A 23,692-nucleotide genomic window follows, 5' to 3' on the forward strand; every position below is an offset into this window, starting at 1 on the left:
CGGGCCCGGTATTAGGACGTTCCGAGTGTTCACGGGCGCCAGGATTTCAGACGATTGTGCCCCAGGTCATCCTCCACCACTGTAAACGGGTTGCGTGGGTGTCCGTTCGGGAAATGGAAGGATTTTCACAGGATTTTGGTTGCAGCCGGCGGAGCTCGCTGGTTAGGCGGCCATCTCCCTGCTCGTCCGGCCACGCCCCTCCGAAGCAGACGTTATTTAATTTTAGAACGTCAATTTTTGTGAAGCTTGCCCTGAGGAAGCTCTGTGTGGGACGAAACGCGTAGGCTGTTCTGGCTGTGTTGCTGGTTTTGAAAGACCTTATGGCATTCTATGTGATGAGAAGACAAGATTAAAATTTTCAGTATTAAAAACGAAGAAAGAATTTGGATTTGATTACCACATTGTGCATTTATGCCTTTTATAACTGGTATGTTGCCTCTCTGTATCCAAGATATTGTTTAATAATTGTTGAGTCCTGTGGCAGTGGACTAATGACGTGGGCAACTTTGATCTATGTGTGTTTAAATAACAAATTTGTATAGCTGGGTGATGCGGCTTGCCAGCATCTCGTACTGCCATTTTCTTCTGTTGATTTGTTGTCTGACTTTACACAAGGTCAGAGCTGGTGTTAATTTCCTGCTGCTAACGCATCTTACCGCCTGTTTTGGGTTCTCATCGCCGATCTGACTGGTCGTTGAGAAGTTGCGGAGTGGTGTTGTCGTGGCTTTTTGCACGGGAACGCCTACTCTGCATCTCATTAGCGATAGTTGCGGGGGTCATCTGTGGCGATGTTTTTTGCAGCTGCTATCGCAGGTAAACTGGTGATATGGCAGGGGTCTTCAAACTGTGGGGCGCGACCCCCAGGGGGGCCGTGGAGTGGTGTGAAGGGGGTCGCGCATTCACAGTCACACTTACACTTCTCCCCTGGCCTCCAGGGCTTCAGCCGCCCTCTTCCCCCATCCTGTGTCTCAGCCGGGGCTGCTGCAGTCAAACTTGAGCTGCTGGGGGCTCGGCTGAGCAGCACGCTGGAGTTTTTCACAGGTCTTTAAAGACCATTAGCATATTTACATGCCTTTGTAAACTGGTTACAGAGGCTTAATGTTTTTTATGGTTCCAATACCCCCTGGGCCCCCACTCTGCCTATTCCTTACATTTGTATGTTTACACTTACTGCTGTAGTGTGAGAATGCATTTAATGAAAAGGAATATAAAGTTGGGTTGCCAAAAGAAAAATGCCTGCTCTTGACACTAAATAGAGTTATAAATAAAAAAAGTATGTATTAATTAGTTATGTGACTTTTCTGTCTTTGTTCTCTTTAATTTTCAGTCATGGATCATGGAGGCAGCCCTAGAACACAATTAAATGTGACACAATTAAAAGTCCTTTCTATTTATATTTGCTGTTCTAAGTATTCACAGATAAGTGCTAAAAATACAACTTTAGGTGACTGCTTATTTCTGGGCCATCAAAATAATGAGCTGGTAACCCTAATCATAAGACTAGAAGTTTGTTGCAGGATCAGCACATTATTTATTTCCTCCACCCTCAATCCTTGATTAATGCCATTATAGCAATAGTTTAACTTATATGTGAAACCCTACACTTCAAGTTTCTGGGAATGCACCCTGCTTTCATACTACTCACTTCTCATTCTCGCCTTCACTTTCACGCTCACCCTGCACTCGCAGCGATCGCAATGCACTCACACTGATCACCATGCACTCACACTGATCACCATGCACTCACACTGATCACCATGCACTCACACTATTCACCTGCTCACCCTGCACTCACACTGATCACCGTGCACTCACACTGATCACCATGCACTCACACCAATCACCATGCACTTACACCAATCACCATGCACTCACACCAATCACCATGCACTCACACCACTCACCATGCACTCACACCACTCACACAAATCACCATGCACTCACACCAATCACCATGCACTCACACCAATCCCCATGCACTCACACCATTCACCCGCTCACCCTGCACTCACAGTGATCACAATGCACTCACATTGATCACAATGAGCTCACAATATTCACCCGCTCACCCTGCATTCACAGCGATCACAATGCACTCACACTGATCACAATGCACTCACACTGATCACCATGCACTCACATGATCACCATGCACTCACACTGATCACCATGCACTCACACTGATCACCATGCACTCACACTGACCACCATGCACTCACACCATTCACCCGCTCACCCTGCAGTCACAGTGATCACAATGCACTCACACTGATCACACTGCACTCACAACATTCACCTGCACACCCTGCACTCACAGCGATCACAATGCACTCACACTGATCACCATGCACTCACACTGATCACAATGCACTCACACTGATCACCATGCACTCACACTGATCACCATGCACTAACACTGATCACCATGCACTCATACTGATCACCATGCACTCACACCGATCACCATGCACTCACACCAATCACCATGCACTCACACCAATCACCATGCACTCACACCAATCACCATGCACTCACACCATTCACCCGCTCCCCCTGCACTCACAGTGATCACAATGCACTCACACTGATCACAATGCACTCACAACATTCACCCACTCACCCTGCATTCACAGTGATCACAATGCACTCACACTGATCACAATGCACTCACACTGATCACAATGCACTCACACTGATCACCATGCACTCACACTGATCACCATGCACTCACACTGATCACCATGCACTCACACTGATCACCATGCACTCACACTGATCACCATGCACTCACACTGATCACCATGCACTCACACTTCACCATGCCCTCACACTGATCACCATGCACTCACACTGATCACCATGCACTCACACTGATCACCATGCACTCACACTGATCACCATGCGCTCACACTGATCACCATGCACTCACACTTCACCATGCACTCACACTGATCACCATGCACTCACACTGATCACCATGCACTCACACTGATCACCATGCACTCACACTGATCACCATGCACTCACAACATTCACCCGCTCACCCTGCACTCACAGTGATTATAATGCACTTACAGTGATCACAATGCACTCACACCGGCCGCTCACAAAGCGTCAGCTTGGGCTCCTATCGTTCCATCTCTAGGGAGCTCACCAAGGGGGTTCCACAGGGTTCATGCCTAAGCCCCACATTATTTAATGTGTATGTGGCCCCCCTTCCTGACATTGTGAGAGCATATGGGTTTACCCCAGTGTCGTATGCCGACGACACCCAGCTCTTGTTTCCCTTCCAGACTCTTACCCCAGAAATTAAGAACTCCTTCGCTGAGGGCATGAGAGCAGTATCCAACTGGATGGCTTCCAACTGCCTCCAGTGCAATGTGGGCAAGACAGAAGTCATTCTCTTTGGGAACGCTAATCTCCTATGGTCACCAGACTGGTGGCCTTTGGAGTTAGGACCCATTCCTTGCCCAAAGCAATCAGTCAAGAATTTGGGAGTGCGACTGGATCAGAACCTAGTTCTAAAAGAACACGTGAACCTTGTGACTGGATCCTGCTTCCGGACAATCAGTCTCCTAAGAAGGGTTTTTCCCTTCTTATCAGACGTCTCTAGAAAGACCCTAGTCCAGGGACTTGTGATAAGTCGGTTGGATTACTGCAATGGCCTCCTTATCTCTGCGAATGAACATGTACTCAACCGACTTCAAGTGGCCCAAAACACTGCGGCCAAACTGGTTCTTAATGTCCCCTCGAGAACACCATCCAGGCCCCTCTTAGAAGAGCTTCACTGGTTGCCTGTGCGCCAGCGAATCAAGTTCAAGATTTGCTGTATTATACATAAGAGCTTTTTGGATCAGGCCCTCATTACTTGACTCAGAAATGTCAAATTCACACACTGGAACACCTCTTGCGCTCCACTAGTCAATTTCTATTAAAAATTCCCCTCATTAAGAAGGCTGGGCAGGGTGGCCGAGTACTCTCTTACGTAGGGCCCTCCCTCTGGAACAAACTCCCTATTGACATGCGTCAAAACACCAATCTTCTTTCCTTCAGGAAAGCACTTAAGCCACACTTTTTTCGGGAGGTTTAGCCTCCTGTCTGCATGTCCCAAAAGCATTGTTTTCGGCACCTACAGCGAGCCAAGCACGGAGATACCCCTTTGGGGGTCGAGTCCAGCGCTATAAAAGCAAATAAAATAAAATAAATAAAACACTGATCACCATGCACTCACAACATTCACCCGCTCACCCTGCTCTCACAGTGATCACTCTGCACTAAAAATGTGCTTGCATTGTTCACTCTGTACCTCACTCTGCAATCACACGAGCACACTTCTCATTCTGCACTCATGTGACACTTCACTCACCTGTCCCCCCCCTCACTGCTCAATCTGTAGCTCACTCAAACAAGGCCATCACTAACCATGCACTAATTCGTCCCACTCTATACTTACAACTGAACCCAAATTCATATGGTCACCTCACTCAACCTGTAGTCACTCCTTTTACCCTACTCTCACACTGTTGCATTGCTCTCCATGCAGTCACATGGGCACTCTTGTCACTCACACAGTGCAGAAGGTTAAAGTACCTGGTACACAGAAGATGTACCATTCACATCACAGAACTGAGTGACTGAGTGTGAGTAAATTGAGTATTTTGTCAGACAGGTGCTATAGAGAGATGAGGTGTATTGTTGGTGAGTGGTAGTGAGGGAATTCATGGAGAAGGTGGAAAGACTGTTGCATCGTCTGCGACCAGTACTAGGGCCAGCCCTGGCTGGGAGTGTTAAACCCCCCCAAAGTTTGGGTCTAGTGGATCCCCTGCTTCTGCCTATTATTATTTACATATGTAGTGCACTACTGTTACCAAAAGGTGTCCTGGGGCTAATAACCATCTGCCTGCAATGTGAGAGAGGGATCCGGGGTTGGGAGAGGAGAGAAGAGAGGGATGGAAGGAAGGGGTGAGAGAAAAGGGGCATGTGTAAACAGCTTAACTCTGCACAAGACCGCCAGGGTTTGAAGGGACCCTTGCTGCTCCCGGCCATGGCCAGGTGAGCTTCTAATGTGGCAGCGCGTATTCCTGCGGAGTGGGAGGCCCTTCACAAAGGTTGACTAGACATCTTTCTGATGTTAATTGCTATATTTTGGTTATAAACTGATACTGATGGGGTGAAATCTTTCCTCAGTGTTACTGTGTTTAAAAAATTTCAAAATAATAAAGCAATGCTATCCCAAAATACGCAGCATCACAGAACATTATTTACATTTTCTACTCACACAATTTAGTCAAGCCTGTCGCATAATTTGGTCCTCACCTGACTCATAATTCCAGTAGCCCTGCCTAGAAGTTTAGAAATTTTTGTCAGGAGGGGGTCCTTACTCCTGTAAATGTTGACAGGGGGGTCTCGGCATCCAAAAGTTTGAAGACCTCTGTGATATGGGCTGTTAGTACCAGCTTGTGAATGGGGCGATAAATTCAAAGTGCCTTTGGCTGTGATAAAGTGCTGTTAACTTGGGATACATCCTTGATAATATGCTCCATAATTGCCTAAAGATGTATCCATGTCAGAGTTAACAGCAGGGACAGGCAAGATTATTCATCAACTCTCAGAGGGACATGGTAGCAGTAGCATGGCATGTCCTGCCTGTCTCAAGGTTTGAGGCTGGAAAGAGAGGAGAGTAGGGGATGAGAGTGGAATCTTGGGATGGGTTTCACAACTTCACAAGGGGCTGGATGTTTTCATTCAAGCAGGTCTCGGTGTCTCTGTATTGTGTAACTTTCCTTCTATTTTAAGATATGATGTGCTTGTTTTGATTATCTTCCAGTTGGGGTTGGGACTGTGGCGAGGTTCACTGACACATTCGGCTGTCAAACCATCGACATCTAGAGAGTACAAACCATGAATAGACCACCCAAAGTGAGGGTCACCTCGCAGCATCACTACAATGTCTCTATGAACCCACTGAACTTTATTAGGTTCAATGCAAAGGGGCTGAACACCCTTTTGAAATACCCCGCAGTCTTGTATCTCCTGCTTGAAGAGAAGATTGATGCATGCTGAACCAGGAAACACATTAGGTGAAGCAGGAGTGCTGCAGCTCGAATCCACACAGTTTTGCACACAGTATTATTTTCTAATCCCACAAAAACTGGGGAGTGAGAAACTTATTCTCTAGTAGGTGAAACCCTAGTCAGAGGTGAGCTAATTTATACACCCCTAACTCAGGACAGCAAAGCTTTCAATGATCCGCTATTGCTGAAGTGCTAAACATAACTGAAGACTGACCTTGCTAAATATAAGAAATGGGCAGTCACCAAACAAAATGATAAACACCTAACCCTGATATACGAAATCTGTTGGGCCACCCAGTTGTGATGGAGAAATCCCAAAGGCTGCCATGGTGGAATAGGAATTAGGTAGATATCTGTCACACTAGACATAGGAGGAGATATTTATGAGGCCACGTACTACTTCTAAGAACACCACTGCTTTGGAAGTTGTGGTGAACTGACCTTTTCCTGGTACGTTACTCCAGTAATTCTCCATAGGCACGATTGCAGCCCTTTGCACTGCTAGGCAGATAGTGGCAGTACTATGGAGGAAGGCCAGGATACTAGATATCAGAGACTGGCAACATGACCTACAGGATGTACTAGACATGGGCAAAATAGCTCTAGCAATATCTGACTTATCTAATTCCTTTAAAGTGGACTGGGCTCCATTTCTGTCTTATCTATCCACCGAATCCAGGAAGTGTACATACTTAAATTGCTTGAGGATGTTCAGGATAGTTTAATCAAAACATTAACAGATGATCCAAAAGAACTGCCCTATGCCCCCTTGTAACAAAAGGCATCAAGAAGAGAGTAGAAAGCATGGCTGTCTTGAATGACTGAGATGGGAGGAATAAGGTATTTATGCTATAGAGATTCTCGGCACATTTGTTCTGTATTATTATCCTAATTTGTTCTTATTCAGGCTTGTCTGCGGATGAGATTGTTCAAAGAAGCTCTTGTAAGCACAAATTCAATAAACACATATAATACAAATCTATTTGGGAATTTCCAATAAATTTTGGCACGGTTTTTGAGCCTTCACTGGCCTGCAAATTAGATGGGGGTGGGCGGATTTTGCGTAGTCGCGCTACGCAAACCTCCGTGAAATGGTAAAAAATCTCCTCTAGCATGGAAAAGTTCAGCGAACACGCGGAATTGCTTGTTCTGCCCATTCGCAATGCTTGTTTTCTGTTCACGAATGCTGTTTGCGTGCTCGGGGAGAAATATCTTGTGAACACGGATTTTGAAAGCGCAAAGAAGCAAAACATTCAGCAAATCCGTGGATCGCTGAATGTTTGGCAATTCTGCGTTCTCCACGGAACGCAAAATTACCCACATTCCGCAAGCGGTATGGAATTTACTGCCCAGGCCTAAAATGAGATCAGTTGATAAAATCACAAATTCTGAGGTTTCCTAGATGATGAATCGGGTGAGATGTCATGCAAAGAAGCCGAAGTAAATGAGAGCAAAAGGCCCCTTTGTTGTGAAAAGGTGTGCAGTTAGTCTCAAACATTGCAATATTACCAATCCCTACCTCACCAATACAAGTAATAACAACAGCCCACCTCACTAATACAAGTAAAATCCCATTCACTTCCATCAGTAATCCTCCCACTAACAGTGACAAACTTCCCCGCTAACTCAACCTAAACATCGACTCCCCTCAAACATCCTTCCAACCATCATCGATCCAACCTACCCCAAGTGTTGTGTCCACATCTCCCATTCTCCAATGGCCCCCGGTGACCCCAAAACCTTCAGTTCTGGTGCCTTCCTCCATACAAATACGGCACCCTGTCCTAACAGTGACAAAGGAAACAACCCACACACCTGTTGAGTACTAAGGGACTGATTAGGATGTTGGTCGGTAAGTTTACTGACCAACATCCTTGGTTTGAAGTCCGACCACCGTATTGCAATGATGACGGTTGGAGTCTAAACTGGGCAGTCAATCCTACTGGCTTCCATCAAGCTCATGGTGTCAGGATGTGCTCCGCAGGATCCAGTTGGCGCAAGTAGGGGTTCACCTCCCAATGTCACCCAGCCTCTGAATATAAAACACAGAGTCTTCGAGCCATTAGGCGAGGGAAAGGAAAGGGTCAGCATGGAAGGGAGCCTGAAACAACAAAAGACAAAGAATATAAACAGTGCAAATATACAAGGCTACTCTCATATGTTCTCACTAAACTCCAGTATACCTATTCAAATCTTGTTTACAACATCTACTTGGTAATTTCCCAAGATCTTTCTCTGGCCGCATAGATAACCTGAAAAACAGTGAATGCCTACGTAAGTATCTTAACACACCCACTGTATGAAATGTATATATATATATGTTTTGTCATCCCAAGCATACCATCTCTCAAGCAGACCGGGTCAGAACTAAGGGTTCTCGAAATCTCATTGCTTGGTTCAAAATAAAAGAAAACTTCCCTTTTTTAAGCAATGGAAAGAACACAGTAAAAGAAGAGAATCCCTTCTGTTTGGCCAAAGGAAAAACATCCATAAGATTAAGAGTCTCCAGTATCCACAGACACGGTAATGCGTAGGCATAGAACCACAGCACTCCGCTCTGTATGTAGTCCTTGTAAAATTGCAACACAAATAATAGGGCTAAGCTGGGTTCATGTCACCCTCTTGCCAAAAAAGGAGGTTCTCAAAAAGCGGTAACGCGTGGTTCCTTCACCACCGCCCTCCGCTTTTACCAGTAAGATTCCTGCTGATGGTAAAGAAAGAATACAGTTACACGTGGCAAGATTACCACTATGGTCCGCTTCTTTCTGGGAGAGCAGATACCATTAAGAAAATAGAACACAGCAGCGCGTGGTTCCTTCACCACCGCGCTCCGCTTCTATACACACAACTCCGAGAAACCGAAGACAAAAATAGAATACGGCAGCTCGTGGTTCCTTTACCACCGCACTCCGCTTCTATGTCGAGGAGTCTTTGCCCAAATAACAGAAACGACGGCAGCGCATGGTCGAGCACCACTGTACTCCGCTTTCCCAATCCTTAAAATCCTACCATCACCAACTGCTCCTGGAGAGGACACCGGTACTGGAAACATGCAGGAAACTAAGGACTCCTGAGCAGCGGGCGGTGCTTCTCAACCAAAGGTGCCAAGAACAGGAAACAGTCAGAATTACGCGCATCAGCGAGCACGCTCCCTTGCCTGAAATATGTCCTCCACACTAGAATCATGGGCAATGTAATTTTCTAGATGTGAGGTAGGCGCTGCTCCATGAAACCTGACACAGGACCCCGTCGGGCCAGTCAGAATAGCCACATAAACACTTACGGACAGCGTTTCCGCCGGCAGGATTATGATGTCGGTTTCCAACAGGCTTACAATGTTGGGCTTGCTGAGATGGAAAGCCTGTTGGAAAGTGACTTTAGGGGGATTTAGCAGGGCCCCCCTTTCCTGGCCTCTTGTTTTGGGCCAGGGTAAACTATGGTGCCCCCCCTGTAAATCCCTGCACCATGTGGTGCCTGCCGCACAGTGCAGGGATTTACAGTAACTCCCATTTCTCTATGGGAGCTTGTTCTGCAGCAGGTTCCTGACTGCTGCACACGCTCTCATTGGGAAATACGGGTTTGGGATTGCTCCATGTGCGGTCACATCGTATTGCGGTTTCAGACTACCGACCGAGGTCAGTCAGTTTCAAAACCGCAGAGGTGTCGGTCAGAGGGAACTCCGACCGACATCATATTCAGGCCCTAAGTGTTTTAAGTGTGCAGCATAACTGCCGTCCAGGACGACAGAAGGGAAAAGTGAAACCACCCTGGGTAAAACAAAAAGAAGAAAAGACAATAAACCAAGATTAACCTGAAAAAATCTGAGATAAACCCAGACAAATCCTCAAACAAAAGAGGGGAGCCGGGATGGGCAGAAAATCCTGATGGGCCCTACCAGGTCCAAAGTCATCAGCAATTTAGGTCACAATTATCCTCACACTCCCCAACTCTCACCCACACCTAGCCTACACCTAAATTGACCAATTCAGGGACCTCAGGGACTACTTGGTCTCAGGAGTACACCACTTGCCCAAAGACCCCAGGAGAGGCTCATGAGCCTCTGTCTCCCATGGCACCATCAGGCAAGATGGTGCACAAAGAAGACCAAGAAAATTAGCGTAAAAGACTGATTTATTGGGAACAGGTCTGCAGTTAGTCTCACAACATTAAAACAATAACAATCTCAACCTCACTAATGCAAGTAAAAACCTATCCTTTCCAACCTGTAATCATTCTCTCAACCATGACAAACTTGCCTGCTAAACCAGTTTCAACACACACTTCCCTCAAACAACCTTCCAACTAACATTCAACCAGCCAACCTGGGGAAAAAGTGGGAATACTACAACCTCAGCCACACGTGTTCTGACTATGCAATGCTTGCATAACCACACGTATGCGTGGTTAAGGCAGTGCATGGTTTAGCTGCTGCTTGGCAGAAGCAGGAAGATGACAGGAAGAGAGTTAGAGGATGCAGTAAGGTAAGTGGGGCTGGGGCCGGTTTTGTATGGGTTGGGAGTAGTTTTCAGGGTAGTTTTCAGGGCTTGGGTGGAGTTGGGATCGTTTTCAGGGCGTAGGGGGTAGGGGTAGTTTTCAGGGCTGGGGGGTCGGGGTAGTTTTCAGGGCTGGTGGAGGGTCAGGGATGTTTCATAGCTGGGGGTAGGGGTAGACTTTAGAGCTGGTTGGGGGGTCAGGGTAATTTTTAGGGAAGGGTGGTTGGGTTAGTGTTTTTAATTAGGTGTTAGGGTGTTAGGGCTAAGGGCAGTAGAGGGGGTTGAGGTAGTTTTAGGGACAGCACCGGGTGGAGGGGTTCGGTAGTGTATATAAAGGGGCAGGGTTTTAGGTCTGAGGGCAGGGGTAGGGGAATTGGTAGTTGGGTCGTTTTTAGGGCTTAGGAGAGGGCGGGCAGTTTTTTAAATTAGGGTGTTAGGCCTAAGGGCAGTGGAAGGGGTTGGGTTAGTTTTAGGGACAGCGTGGCTTGTAGGAGGGGGTCAGGTAGAAATGTTGCAAGCCTCAGGGCAGGCAGGCAGGTAGGGGGTTTGTAGCTTAGGGTGGGTAGGAGGGTCAGAGTAGTGGCTAGCTTAGCCATGCATTCTCCTTTACCATTCATGCATTTACCATGAAATTGCATGGTGAAGGTATGCGTGGTAAAGGAATGCATGGCTAAGATGCATTTGTGGTCGGGCTGCAAGGTAGAGGCATGCACGGTTTAACCATGCATGCCTCTATCATACAATCAGCCACCTCAAACATTGCGTTCATGTTTACCATCCTCTAACCCCTCGTGCTGACCCCCAAGCCCTCACTGCTCATGCCAGCCTGAAAAACCCTGTCCAAAGCTTTTTCTGCTCCTCCCCACCAACATTGTTCATTGGGTTTTCGCCTAAACAGCCAGATAGCATAACTTTAAAACACTAGCTGTGACATTTTGCCATTGAAATAACCATCAAACACTTATTTATTTGCCAAAAATTCCTTAATAGCCATTAAATAGCACCTTCTTGCCTGCATGCGTGAAACACTTTCTTAATTATGTTTTTGTGTATTAAAACTGACAAACCTTCATTCTCATAAAAATGTTTCATGTCCCTTATAACCTTACGCCTCACTTTTTCTATAGCTGAATGTTTTCTTGCACCTCTCCAGACCCTTGTCAGGAGGACCAGTTCAGTCCAAATAGGATGACTACCCATCCAAAACATCTTAATAGTTTTTAAGTCCTCCTTCATAACTATTAAGAGATCCATACCTGACACCTGCGCTAGGTTGTTTCCCCCTGGGTGTATTAAGGATACGTCCAGACACACAAATTCCCACACACACACACATACACAGCTACCAACTCTGACAGCCATATCAATAATTGGTTTCACTTCATGTCACTCGTGCTCATCCATTTTACGTCAAAACAAATCAGACTGTAAGCCTAACCCATGTCCAAAATGCATTTTTTTGCTTGCTTCTCTGCCAAATGAATAAAGTAATGTCCAATCATCCATACTGAATAGAGTGCGTTCAAAGGCCCTGCAACACAACCTGCATGTGAAGGACACCTATCATGGGCTTCAATTGGCATTCCATAGAGCATATTATCAAGCCCATTATCGCCATTTTAGCAGCAGTTTTCTGCCGCTAAAACTGTGATAATTTTACCTCCTGTCTTGATAATATGCCCCCATATGTGTTTAAATCCTCTCTACATTCAGGTTTGTCCTCAGTGAGACAGAATGAGTCATATTCTGAAGAGATTGTACAACGTTTACAGCCAGTGAATAATAACCAGTGAAGTGTGCTACCTACAATTAAATACGATGGTACGTTCACATATTTATGAAATGTAAGGAGTGGCTATGTTTTCTGGTTTAGATACGTCATCAAAGAAGAGAAGCCCCGAATCATCATTCTGTTAAAGTTTCTTCTCCACCATTTTGCATTTCAATTAATACCTGCCATTACCTCAAAATCTTTCAGAGATTATGCCGATGTAACTCCACCTTACGATTAAAAATGTCACAAATAAATGTAAATGTCGGAATTTGTAAAGCGCACGGCTACCTCCACCGGAGGTGTCCCGGCGCTGTCCGTATGCCGCTTAGGAACCCTTCCTGGCTTTCCTGGGAAAAGTCCACTCCTGGGCACCCCCCAGGTGCAGCCAGGCATCCCAGCATTTTTGGGGCCGTTTTGGAGACTAAGCGAGCTATTGCCCAGAGTTGCAGCGTGGGACCTATGATCAGAACAGACACTGAGGCGAGAATATCCAGTCAGGGGAATTAATGAGCCGGAGACCCGCCGAGGTGGGAATCGAACCCTGGTCCCTGGCCAGAGTTCTGCATCAATTCTGCCTGCTCTAACCATTGAGCCACACTTCTCCACTCCACCACAATCTGTATAGTTGTTCTCACTTCTCATATTTAGTCCAGGTGCTCTAGACTAACAGTTGTAGAGTAGTTAAAATTGTTAATTTTTTAAAAATAAATTGAATTAAAGAACAATTAACCCATTTTGCTCAATGTCTTTTGACCAATTATTAAAAAGACAGAAAGCTGTTATGTACCAAGGACCTCATTAATGAGAAGTTTGCGTAGGGCAGCGATGCAAGTCTTTTTGCTACGCTGCCCTACAACAATGTTAAAGGGCAGGAATGCACCATTTTTATGGGATACAATACATTCCTATCCTTTCCCCTTGCATTGGCTCACAATTTGATGTCTAGCACCAATGCAGACACCCTTGCATCATGGTGCATGGGTGTCTGTGTTGCATGCGGCATTAATGTGTGCAGAAAGGGGTGCCTTCCTGCACAAAAACGATCCAGAGAGGCATTTTTCTCTTTCTGTGTGTGCTGCAGAATGCAGAACACATGGAAAGAGGAAATAAGAGGAGAAATACAAATATTTTTCCTTGTTACCCCTGCTCTGGGGTGGCATAAGGGGGGAACAGCGTTTACAACGCAACTTTTACAACGAAGTACCTTTACGACGCAACCATTACAACGCAACTTTTACAACGACTTGCGCTGGGGGGCGCTCTAGGATAGGGAATAGTTTTAGTTTACTATCCAACACCTTCCCTACTATCCACGGGGACTGGAGTTGGAATAGTAAATTAAACTATTCATTAACCAGCGCCCCCCAACGCAAGTCGTTGTAACGACTTGCGTTGTAAAACTTGCGTCGTAAAGGCATGCTTTGTAAAAGCATGCGTTGTAATGACGTACATTCGGCATAAGGTATTGGCACTGTGGCAGGTTTACGTGATAAAGTAAATCTGGGGCAGCATCAAAATGCTTGGGTGTTGCATGGGAAAACCCACTGCAAAGCCCATTGAAGGCCTGCTTAGCGCAGAGTGAGGCAACGCAGTGACTTGTGATGCGTTTTCTTACTCCATATCTATGAGGCCATGCAAAAAACACAGAAAGTGGCTATGCTAATATGACTGAGAGGTTTGCGCTTCCGGTGCATCAACAAAAGTGATACTCCAGTGGTGCAAACCCCAGTCCCTTGGTTACGCATAATTAGAAAACATATGGTTTTGAGGATTCTCATTAGTCCTAGCATTGACTTCTGCTTCTAAACAAAGCAGGCACTCATAAGCTGGAATGTTGACATAACTGCTGATATGTGAATTGATACATTTTGCCTACTTGTATCCTTCCCCTAATTGCTCACGCAATTGCCATTGTAATGCAAGAACTGCTTGAAGTTACTTCCTGTGTTTTGCACGATGAGAACTACATGAACAGTGCATTAATAACAATTGAAGATGTCAACGATAGAAATAGTCACAGGTTTCCACTCTAGCTGGTACATTTTCCCACACATGTACATAACTTCCTATTAATTAGGTGCACTGCCAGGCGCTACGAAACATACATTTCCACAATGAAACTGTACAGTTCCTAGCAAGTTATATTCACTCAGAGCGATCACATCACCATGGAGACAAGCAAGGTTCAGTTTTAATTGCAGATAAAAAGGAGGGATAATTACTATATACAAAATGAACAAGAATCTGTGAATGTGTATGCTGGAAGGTGAAACATAATTCCATCTCTAGAATATCTAAATGGGCCGCTGCTGATTACATAAATGTGTAAATGAAGCTATTAGTGGAGAGTTAAACTGGCATTACTATCTTTTTGAATACGGGTGTCCAGCTGATGCGAAAATTGCCTGGTAACCCTGTTACAGTGAACATTTAAACAGGTTGCGCAGACATGAACATTTTTAACCCTGTCATAGGATTATTTTTAGGCCTACATTATATGAGTGGGTTAACTCTCAAAAAGATCAATAATCCAACAGTAGTTATTGTGGATAAATTCTAAACTAGATTAATAATCTTTGATGAAATCCCGTTTCAATTTTGATATTATGCATTTTAACGTAACTATGGCTGTATAGTTACTTTTAAAGGCTTTTTGGGCAGAATACATTTATTATCTATCTATGTAAGTCCTGCACTAGTTGCCAACTGTTTTTCCTTTTTGAAAGTTGACGTTGTCATAATATTTCAGTCATTTTTGCTAATTCCTATAAATTGGTTTACATGATGTCAGGTCCAAAGACTCGTCAGGGTAAAATACAAATGCACAATTAAGAAGCGAGAAAGGACATTATTTTCAGACAGTAGGCGAGTCCTAATTAGTTACCGAAACTGACTAGAATAAGCAATTTTTTCAATAATATATTTCCCTTTGTATATTTTATTGTGAACATCACCACAGTGTCATACACCCATGAATTATACATTTAGTTCTTTGGTACTCATTGCAATTGCTTGTCTTACAATTTTCTATGTTCATGTTTCTATTTCCGTTTCATGGTTTCATCCAAAATTGGCCAATACTCCTTGTACCAATCAAGGCTTGATCAAAATGTAAACGCACTTTTAGCACCACTTAAAAGTTAGTTGTCTATCCTGCCGGAAGAGGGTCCGGTTCTAGGGCCTCATTTATGAAAAGTGACGCATCGCTGCGTGAAAACAGCGATGCGTCACTTTTCACTGCGCCCTCCTTGCACCACCAATGATGCGTCATATTTACAGTATGACGCATCATTGTGCAAGGAGTTACAGATACGTCAGTATTTCTGACGTATCTGTATGGCGCAAAAGTGGCGCATTGCTGGAGTGTGCCACAAAAGTGACGCAACTCCAGCAATGTATCCTTTCACATGGGGCAAGCACCATGTGAAAGGGCCTGCGTCAGTCTTACGCCTGCTGTGAGGCAGGCGTAAGAAATTGACGCATTTGTGTCCTAGAAGTGGCGCATTAAAATCACATAGATTTCACTGCGTCACTTCTACGACCCTTTCTTGCGTCAATACGCACCCCTTGCATACATTATACCTGGCGCAGGTATAATGTGGCGCAGAGGTTTACAAAGTGACGCATCTACCTAGATGCGTCACTTTGTAAATATGGCGCAACAAGGTGCATTTTTTACGCCACTGGTGCGTCACAAAAAGTGACGCACCAGCGGCGTAAAAGTGACGCATAGCCTCATAAATGAGGCCCCTAGTGTTTCATTTTAGCGCAAGACATCTGAATCATATTTCCCTGGAGATAATGGTTCCACAAATGAATACTCAGGCATACATTTTATATATGAGTATATATTTTATTTGAAATCCGAAGTAGTAAGCAATAACACAACTCTCCTGTTATGCGATTGTGTTTATGTAATACTTTACGGGCATATTTACAAGGAGCTTGCAATGTCACTGCACCACTTTTTTAGACTCAGCGGCAGCACAACCCTTGTTCTATATTTACAAAGTGACGAATTAGCCCAAAACGTCACTTTTCTTAGTACTGCGTTATTTTTTCTTGCACCACAGCTGGCTGCATCAGGTAATGTTTTTTATTTGCAAGGTAGGCGGTCCTCCATAAGATCCAACCCAGAACTGATGCATCCATATTTACAAGTTTTCGGGAAAGTCGCGCATCTTTGGCAAATGCAGCGCAGAGTGCAAAGTGCGTCTATATCTTTGCGTGTCGGCAACCCAGGTGTAAACATGACGCATCAGCATTGGTACTTAAGACGAACATACCCAGACCACTTTGCCAAGCTCAATTATGCCATACTGCAGCTCAGAGCAGGAGGAAGATGTTAACGACTCCCACCAACACAACCATCACCACAGGGGCAGCACAGGAGAAGGGAGCGGACATACCAGCAGAGGATTATCCTCATTGACCTCAGGTGTGGGTGGGTCATCACCCATTACAGGCTCAGTCCAGTGTCCTGCACCAGATTGCACCAAGGCTGCAGAAAACATCCTGGAGGTGCACCAACATCCCAATGCAGGCCAAGCTGATGGCAGTACTGCACATGCTGGTGTCTAGATCATTCCAACCCACCACAGCCAGAATGGCAGGAATGTCCCAGACATCCTTTTCGGCTTTCATAGTCTGTCATTTATGCCATCATAAGCCTCACACCACAGGACTTCATGCTCCCCGATACATAGCAGAAACAACTGGAAAACAAGCAAGGCTTCTATGTCATTGCTGGATTCCCACGTGTTGGGGGCAATGGACTGCACATATGGGCAATGTGTGCCTCCTGAAGCTACATCCTACCTGTATCGAAATAGGAAGAATACATATTCCATCAACGTGCAGGGAATAGTGGACCATCTGGGAATGTTCATCAATGTGCTGGTAAAGCACCCTGAAAGTGCTCATTACGCATACATCTTCAGACATTTCATTTTAAACAAGCGGTTCCAGAATGGGACATATGGGAACAACCTACTTGTTGGTAAGTACATCCCAAGCACATGACTGACCTGATGACAGTAAATTATGTAGGATAAAATAGCCACATTTGTCTTGATTGAAAAAGAAAGTCCATACGTAGCTGGTGTGGGCCTCATACTTGCACCATACATACATACATACATGGCATACTTGCAATACAACCCTCCAAGTCACACATCTTAAGACCTGTCAAACCACTGTGGCCTGTGCCGCTGGAGCGTCAATGTACATGATGCTCTGGTGGAGCAGTTTTCTCAATCATATTTATGAAGCAATGAGTAGTCACACTGTGTGCCATTCTGCACCACACATGTAAAGGAAGGATCAAGTCTTTGTTTTTGTGCAGAAAGGTGTCCTGTACTGCATAACAATAATTGAGCCCACAACACACACACAAATGTACCATGGTGCACGTATTAGTGCTAGTCACCATTCTGTGATCTTGCTCATGCAAAAGGGACACCAATGTGCCAAATGTCAATAATAGGGCACATTCTTGCCCCTTTCTTTTAACGCAGGACAGCACAACTAAGTGACTCCCTGTGCTGGCCTGTGGCAACAGCTTGTACGCGAGGCCCTGTGTGGGTTTCTAAATGGTGGAAATGTCCTGAGCAATGCAACACTATGTAAAATGCTGTGTCACAATACCGTTTTGAAGGAAGGGCCTCCATTTCTCTAGTCTGTGTCCCCACAGGCAACTCCCATGGTCATGAGGCACGTCATGTATACAATACAATTTGGCCCTCCTCAGGTCATGTGTACTATGGGAAACAACAACAGTCTACATATATACCTATCTGCCATATAATGAGAACTCCAATTTGTGCCACATAAATCTACTCCAAGGGTACTGCCCTGTGCAGCAAAGTAGACACTCATGCACAAAGTACAGAGCACAGGGCATGCAGCCACACACACCCACCATACATATAATGTGCCTGTCTTGCTGCAATGCTGCCCGTTGTCTGCCAGTGTAGGCTTCAAACCCAGGACACTGCATCAAGTTGAAAATTATGTCTTACACTGTCCTCAATCAGTGGGGTAGTGCAGTTCTGAGATTTTACTAGTTCCACTGTACAGCACAAGACTCCCACATATCTCTCCCTTTGAGGACACAGTGCACTGACAAGTGTAGAATGTTATGTCCCACAATGACATGCACTTAATTCATTGCACCATTGCAGTAGCCAATGAACAACAGTGTCTACTGCTGTCAAATCAAAATATGTGTGAATAAATGAGACAACCTCACCTGCCCTGCATACATTTGGTAAATTCTTTTTTATATATATATATTTTTATTTACTAACATGAGAAAAGCAGATACAAAAAAAGAAAGTAGGATTTTTTAGAAAGGACAAATCGCAAGATACACATTTGGCATAAACAATTGTTAATGCAATTTTACACTTTTACACTAGGGGGGGGAAAGAACACAGAGCTCATCGTACCGGACCATTCAACACTATTTCATAGATGCCTCAAAACAATAGTCCCCAAACTTTATTACGTTTACTTAATGCACAATTTCCTCTTAGTTTAGCCAATGCGAATTGAATATCGTATGTTTCTTTGACCAGTCCCCACCATTCGAGAGCAGACGGAGGTACACGTGATATCCAAACCCGGGCAATTGTAAGCCTAGCACAGGCCAATAAAACAGTGATTAAATCCGCCTGACTGGTTACTATATTCTGCCCACCCATCAGTACATCTATTGTTGAAAACACATACAGTCTCCCAAGTTTCTGAGACATTATTTGGGTCACCTTCTGCCAAAAATCTGCTAATACAGGACATTAAATAAGCATGTGTTTCAAATCAGCTGCATTCAGATCACACTTGGGACATTTAGTTTGATCACTGAAAGAATCATGAGATGACCATTTCGATATCCTTTCCGGTGTATAATATAATTGACAAATTGTTTTATTCTGTAGCAGCCTCAGATTAGAAGAATGTACTGAATTGTTAATAAGGCACGTGATATAGTGTTAGCTGAGACTGGTGTCCCAATACTCCACCTCTAGCGCTCAGCTAATCTAGCACAGTTGTCTTCCTTATAAGTGCATAGGGTTTTATATCCGATGCTAATCGTAGATTTTTCGTTTATCTTGTACAGGCATTCCCATATATCAAAATCCATAACATTTATCAATTTCATACGACGTATGAGATAATCTAGAATCTGATAATATTTAAATTGCATATCTGATGTCAGATTGGGTAAGCTACTCAGCATTTCGAACAAGATAAACCCACTATAGTCATATAAATCCCCTAGGCATTTTATCCCAGAGCTAGTCCATCGTCTGCCCTCTGCATCTTGAAAAATCTCTGGTAAGCCCGGGTTACCCCACAGAGGGAGTTTATAGTGATAGAACAATGTATTGCATTTAAGCATAATAACGCGCCAGATGTTTACCATGTCGAGTGCGGTCTTAAATTTGACCCGCTTAAAATAATTCGGGTCATTGGTTCTAAAAAGAAACATATTATGATCTTTTCCTACCTTAAATCTAAGAAAAAAGGAATTACTTGTAGGATTTATTAGACTGCGGAGACGCCCCAGAAAAGCTGCCCAGTAATACAATTTGAAATCTGGGAAGTCCAGTCCCCCTTGGTTGAATGGACGTTTTAGTAAATCAATAGCTCTGGGCGCCTTCTTATAACCCCAAATAAACACGCTACAGACTCCGTCTAAGCATTTAAAGAAAGTAGCATTTAGTCGTAAAGGGATAGAGCATAACAAGTATAGAAATTTTGGCAGGATTTTCACCTTAATTATATTTATGCGTCCGCTGATACTAAGAGGCACTTTATGCCTTTTCATAAGAGATTCAGCAGTTTCCTTCAAAAATTTCTCATAATTTAATACAATAATCTTGTCTATTTTAGCCAAGATTCTAATCCCTTAATAAGTTGCCACACTACAGACTACAGGTACTGGTTCAGAAGATGTATGATTTGTATAACTTGAGTCTTATTAGTGTTAAGTCTGTAACCCGATATTGCACCATATTTCTTTGCCTCTTCAGCAACAGCCTTCAATGCTCCCTTAGCATTAGTCGAATATACAGCGACTATTCGAACAATATGTAAAAGGAATAATCTAAGATTGGCTTTGAAAAGCCAAAATAAATGGTTCTATTGACAGTGCAAATAATAGCGGTGACAGAGGGCACCCCTGACGGGTGCCACGAGATATTGGAAAAGTAGCAGATTGTAACCCTGCGTAAGCTAGCTTAGCACTAGGATGGCAGTACAAAGATTTAATCAGATGCAGAAACTTGCCTTTAATGCCACATACTGTTGATGTGGCCCAGAGAAAGTCCCACCCCACTCGATCAAAAGCTTTCTCAGCATCTAATAAGATCATCCCGAGTGGGGTGGATTTTATCTTTGCCACATCAAATGCTGTTATCGCCATGTTCGCATGGGCCGTAGTGTCCCTCCCTAAGATGAATCAATGTTGTTGGGGGGACACCAGCTCGGGCATTATCGGGGCAAGGCGAGTTGCAAGAATTTTAGCAAAGATTTTTGAATCAGTGTTTATGAGCGACATCGGTCGATATGACCCACATTCTTCTGGGGGTTTGTTCTTCTTTAGAAAAAATACAATCTGAGTGATATTCCAAGAATCAGGGGCATTTCCCGCTGCCCCGATAAATCTAATCAGCTTAGTGAAAAATGGAAGAAGTACATCCATACAGAAGCTTGTATAGTTCTAAAGGGATAGAGTCCTCGCCAGATGCTTTACCCGAAGGCAAAGCAGTTATTGCAAGCTCAACTTCTTCATTTGTGATATCAGATGATAGTAAATCAGATACTTCACGCAAAAATTTTCGTTAGATAGGTCTGCAAGTATTTATGTATGTCAGTCAATTCTGGTTGAGCCTCCGGGGTATATAATTGTTGATAATAATCGGCAAACTGCCCTAATATCTGGTTTGGATGCTCATATACTACGTTATTGGGCCCTTTAATTAGCTTTATGTGTGCCTTAGCTTTATCATCTGCCACCCTATATGCTAAAAGTTTCCCAATTTTTTCGCCACATTCATATTGAGATACCCGGTACTTATTCAGTTTGGCTGCGCTTTTTTCCCTAAGTGCCTTTTTAAGTGCAGATTTTAAGTTGATTAATGCATACCCTAAAGCATCTGTATTCGGGAGACCCCTTAATAATGCTTCAGCTTGCTGGTTCTCGGCTATGAGAATATCCTTAATTGTCTTTTCTGTTTCCTTCTTGTGTTCCCTGTTTTGTCTCCAGATATATTGTTGGGAGAATCCTCTGATGCTGGCCTTACATGAATCCCATACTACAGCAGGTGCTGCAGAATCAAAATTTATTTCGAGAAATTCTTTCAGATGTCTCTAAATACATACTATGAAGGTTTCATCTAAAAGAAGATATCTAGGAAACGAGAAGATCCTCGCTCGCCTTATTTTAGCTGAAATTTTAAATGACAAAAGAATGGGGTTGTGGTCAGAAGTGACCCTTGGGCATATCTGAATTATGCTTGAATCTAAAACTTCGTCTGAAACCCAGGCCATATCTATCCGAGAGCATAATGTATGTGCAGCCGAGTAATAAGTATAGCTCAGTATATTCGGATATAATGCCCGCCAAACATCTCTAATAGCATGCAATCGGCCAAGCTCTTTGATCGCAGCCCGCTTTTTTCTCATCCTTTGAAAAGCGCTTCGTCTGGTGGTATCTATCTCATAGTTCATAATGTAATTAAAATCGCCCATCACCACCCTCTCGCTCTGCAAGTTTAATAATTCCATGATTAATCTATCTATAACTGAAGGATCATCAATATTTGAGCCATATATTACGCAGAAGACATACTTTCGACCCTCTAATTCCATCTGTACTATAGCCCATCTGCCACTTTTGTCTGTTAATGTTTTATCAAGCTTAACTTTCAAATATTTATGTTTTAGAATGGCGACCCCTCGAGTTGAAGTATTTTGATCCGAGCTAACAACCACCTCATATTCCAACTGTTTTATTAGACCTTGATCTTTGTTAGAAATATGCGTTTCTGACAACAGCACTAGCTATGGATTATACATCTGCAGTTCTTCTGCTACCAGCCATCTCTTGTTTCTGTTATTGAGCCCTGCAACATTCTACGCTAAACACTTCACTAACTCCATCCTAATTAAAGTAAATGCTACAGCTATTGCTTTCTTTTTATTGATTAATCTTTTAAAAAGTCCTAGTTTCCATACTCTTATATTGTGATATTCTCATGTTGGTTTTTGTCGTTTTTTGCCCCCCGCGTACACCCTCCCCTGCCCCTAGGGTCCCATCCCCATCCCTCCCCCCACCCTGCTTCTAGTAGGAGGAATCATCCTCTTCTATCAGCTGCCGCTGTAATGGCAGCCATTTAGGATTCAACCGCCCCCTTGGCTCCCGAGCTGGGACCCCTCTATACTTTCAGCCATGGAATTATATACATTGGAGAGAAAACAGACACAAAAAAGGGATTGTTTAGCATCTACATCTACTTCTGACCCACACCTTCTCTTTGCCATTTCTGCATCATTTCATTCACCTCAGACTTAGAAGTAAAAAAATATCTCTGTCCCTTTCTAACAACTTTCAGGCGTACTGGCTCCTGTAAGAAGATGTGAGCCCCCATTTCCTTCAATGGATCAATTAGCTGCCTCAGCTGCCATCTCCTGTCCATTGTAGTTTTACAATAATCTGACTGGACAAATATGGAAACAGAATCAACAGCTATTGGTGTTCTGGGACCAGCCTTAAGTGAGTCCGCCTGTCGAAGTAGAATGTTGCCAAAGTAGAGAAGAAATGGTCTTGGCTACTGAGAGTCCTGTCGGCGTTGTACCATAGGGAGTCTATGTGCCCGCTGAATCTGGCAGTCCAAGTCCCAATCTCCTAGATCAGGCAATGCCTTTTGCATAATCTGGACTATATAAGCTCTGCGATCCGCTCCCTCCTGTCCCTCAGGAATTCCAAATAGCTTGAGGTTCTGTCTCCATTGCCTATTTTCAAGGTCCTCGAGTTTAGATTGCACATTCCTGAGCTGTTCCGCATGTTGAGCAACAGAGCTTGCAGTTCTAGATGAGATTTCTTCCGTAGAGACAACTCTCTGCTGGAGTTCTACCATTTCTTTCGACACATACCCGACTTTCTCCGTAACCTCCTTGAATGTTTGCTGGATATTTCCATTATCCGCTCTAACTTGGGCAAAGAGTTCTCGTGTTTCTTCCCTCTGCTCTTTCAGAGCCTGCAAAATCATAGAGAGTATAGCTGCTTCGTTGCCCTGAGTACTGTCGCCCTGAGAATCTTCTTCGGAGTGAGATATATTGGAGGT

The sequence above is a fragment of the Lissotriton helveticus genome, chromosome 6 (assembly GCF_964261635.1).
Source record: "Lissotriton helveticus chromosome 6, aLisHel1.1, whole genome shotgun sequence".
Classification (NCBI taxonomy): domain Eukaryota; kingdom Metazoa; phylum Chordata; class Amphibia; order Caudata; family Salamandridae; genus Lissotriton; species Lissotriton helveticus.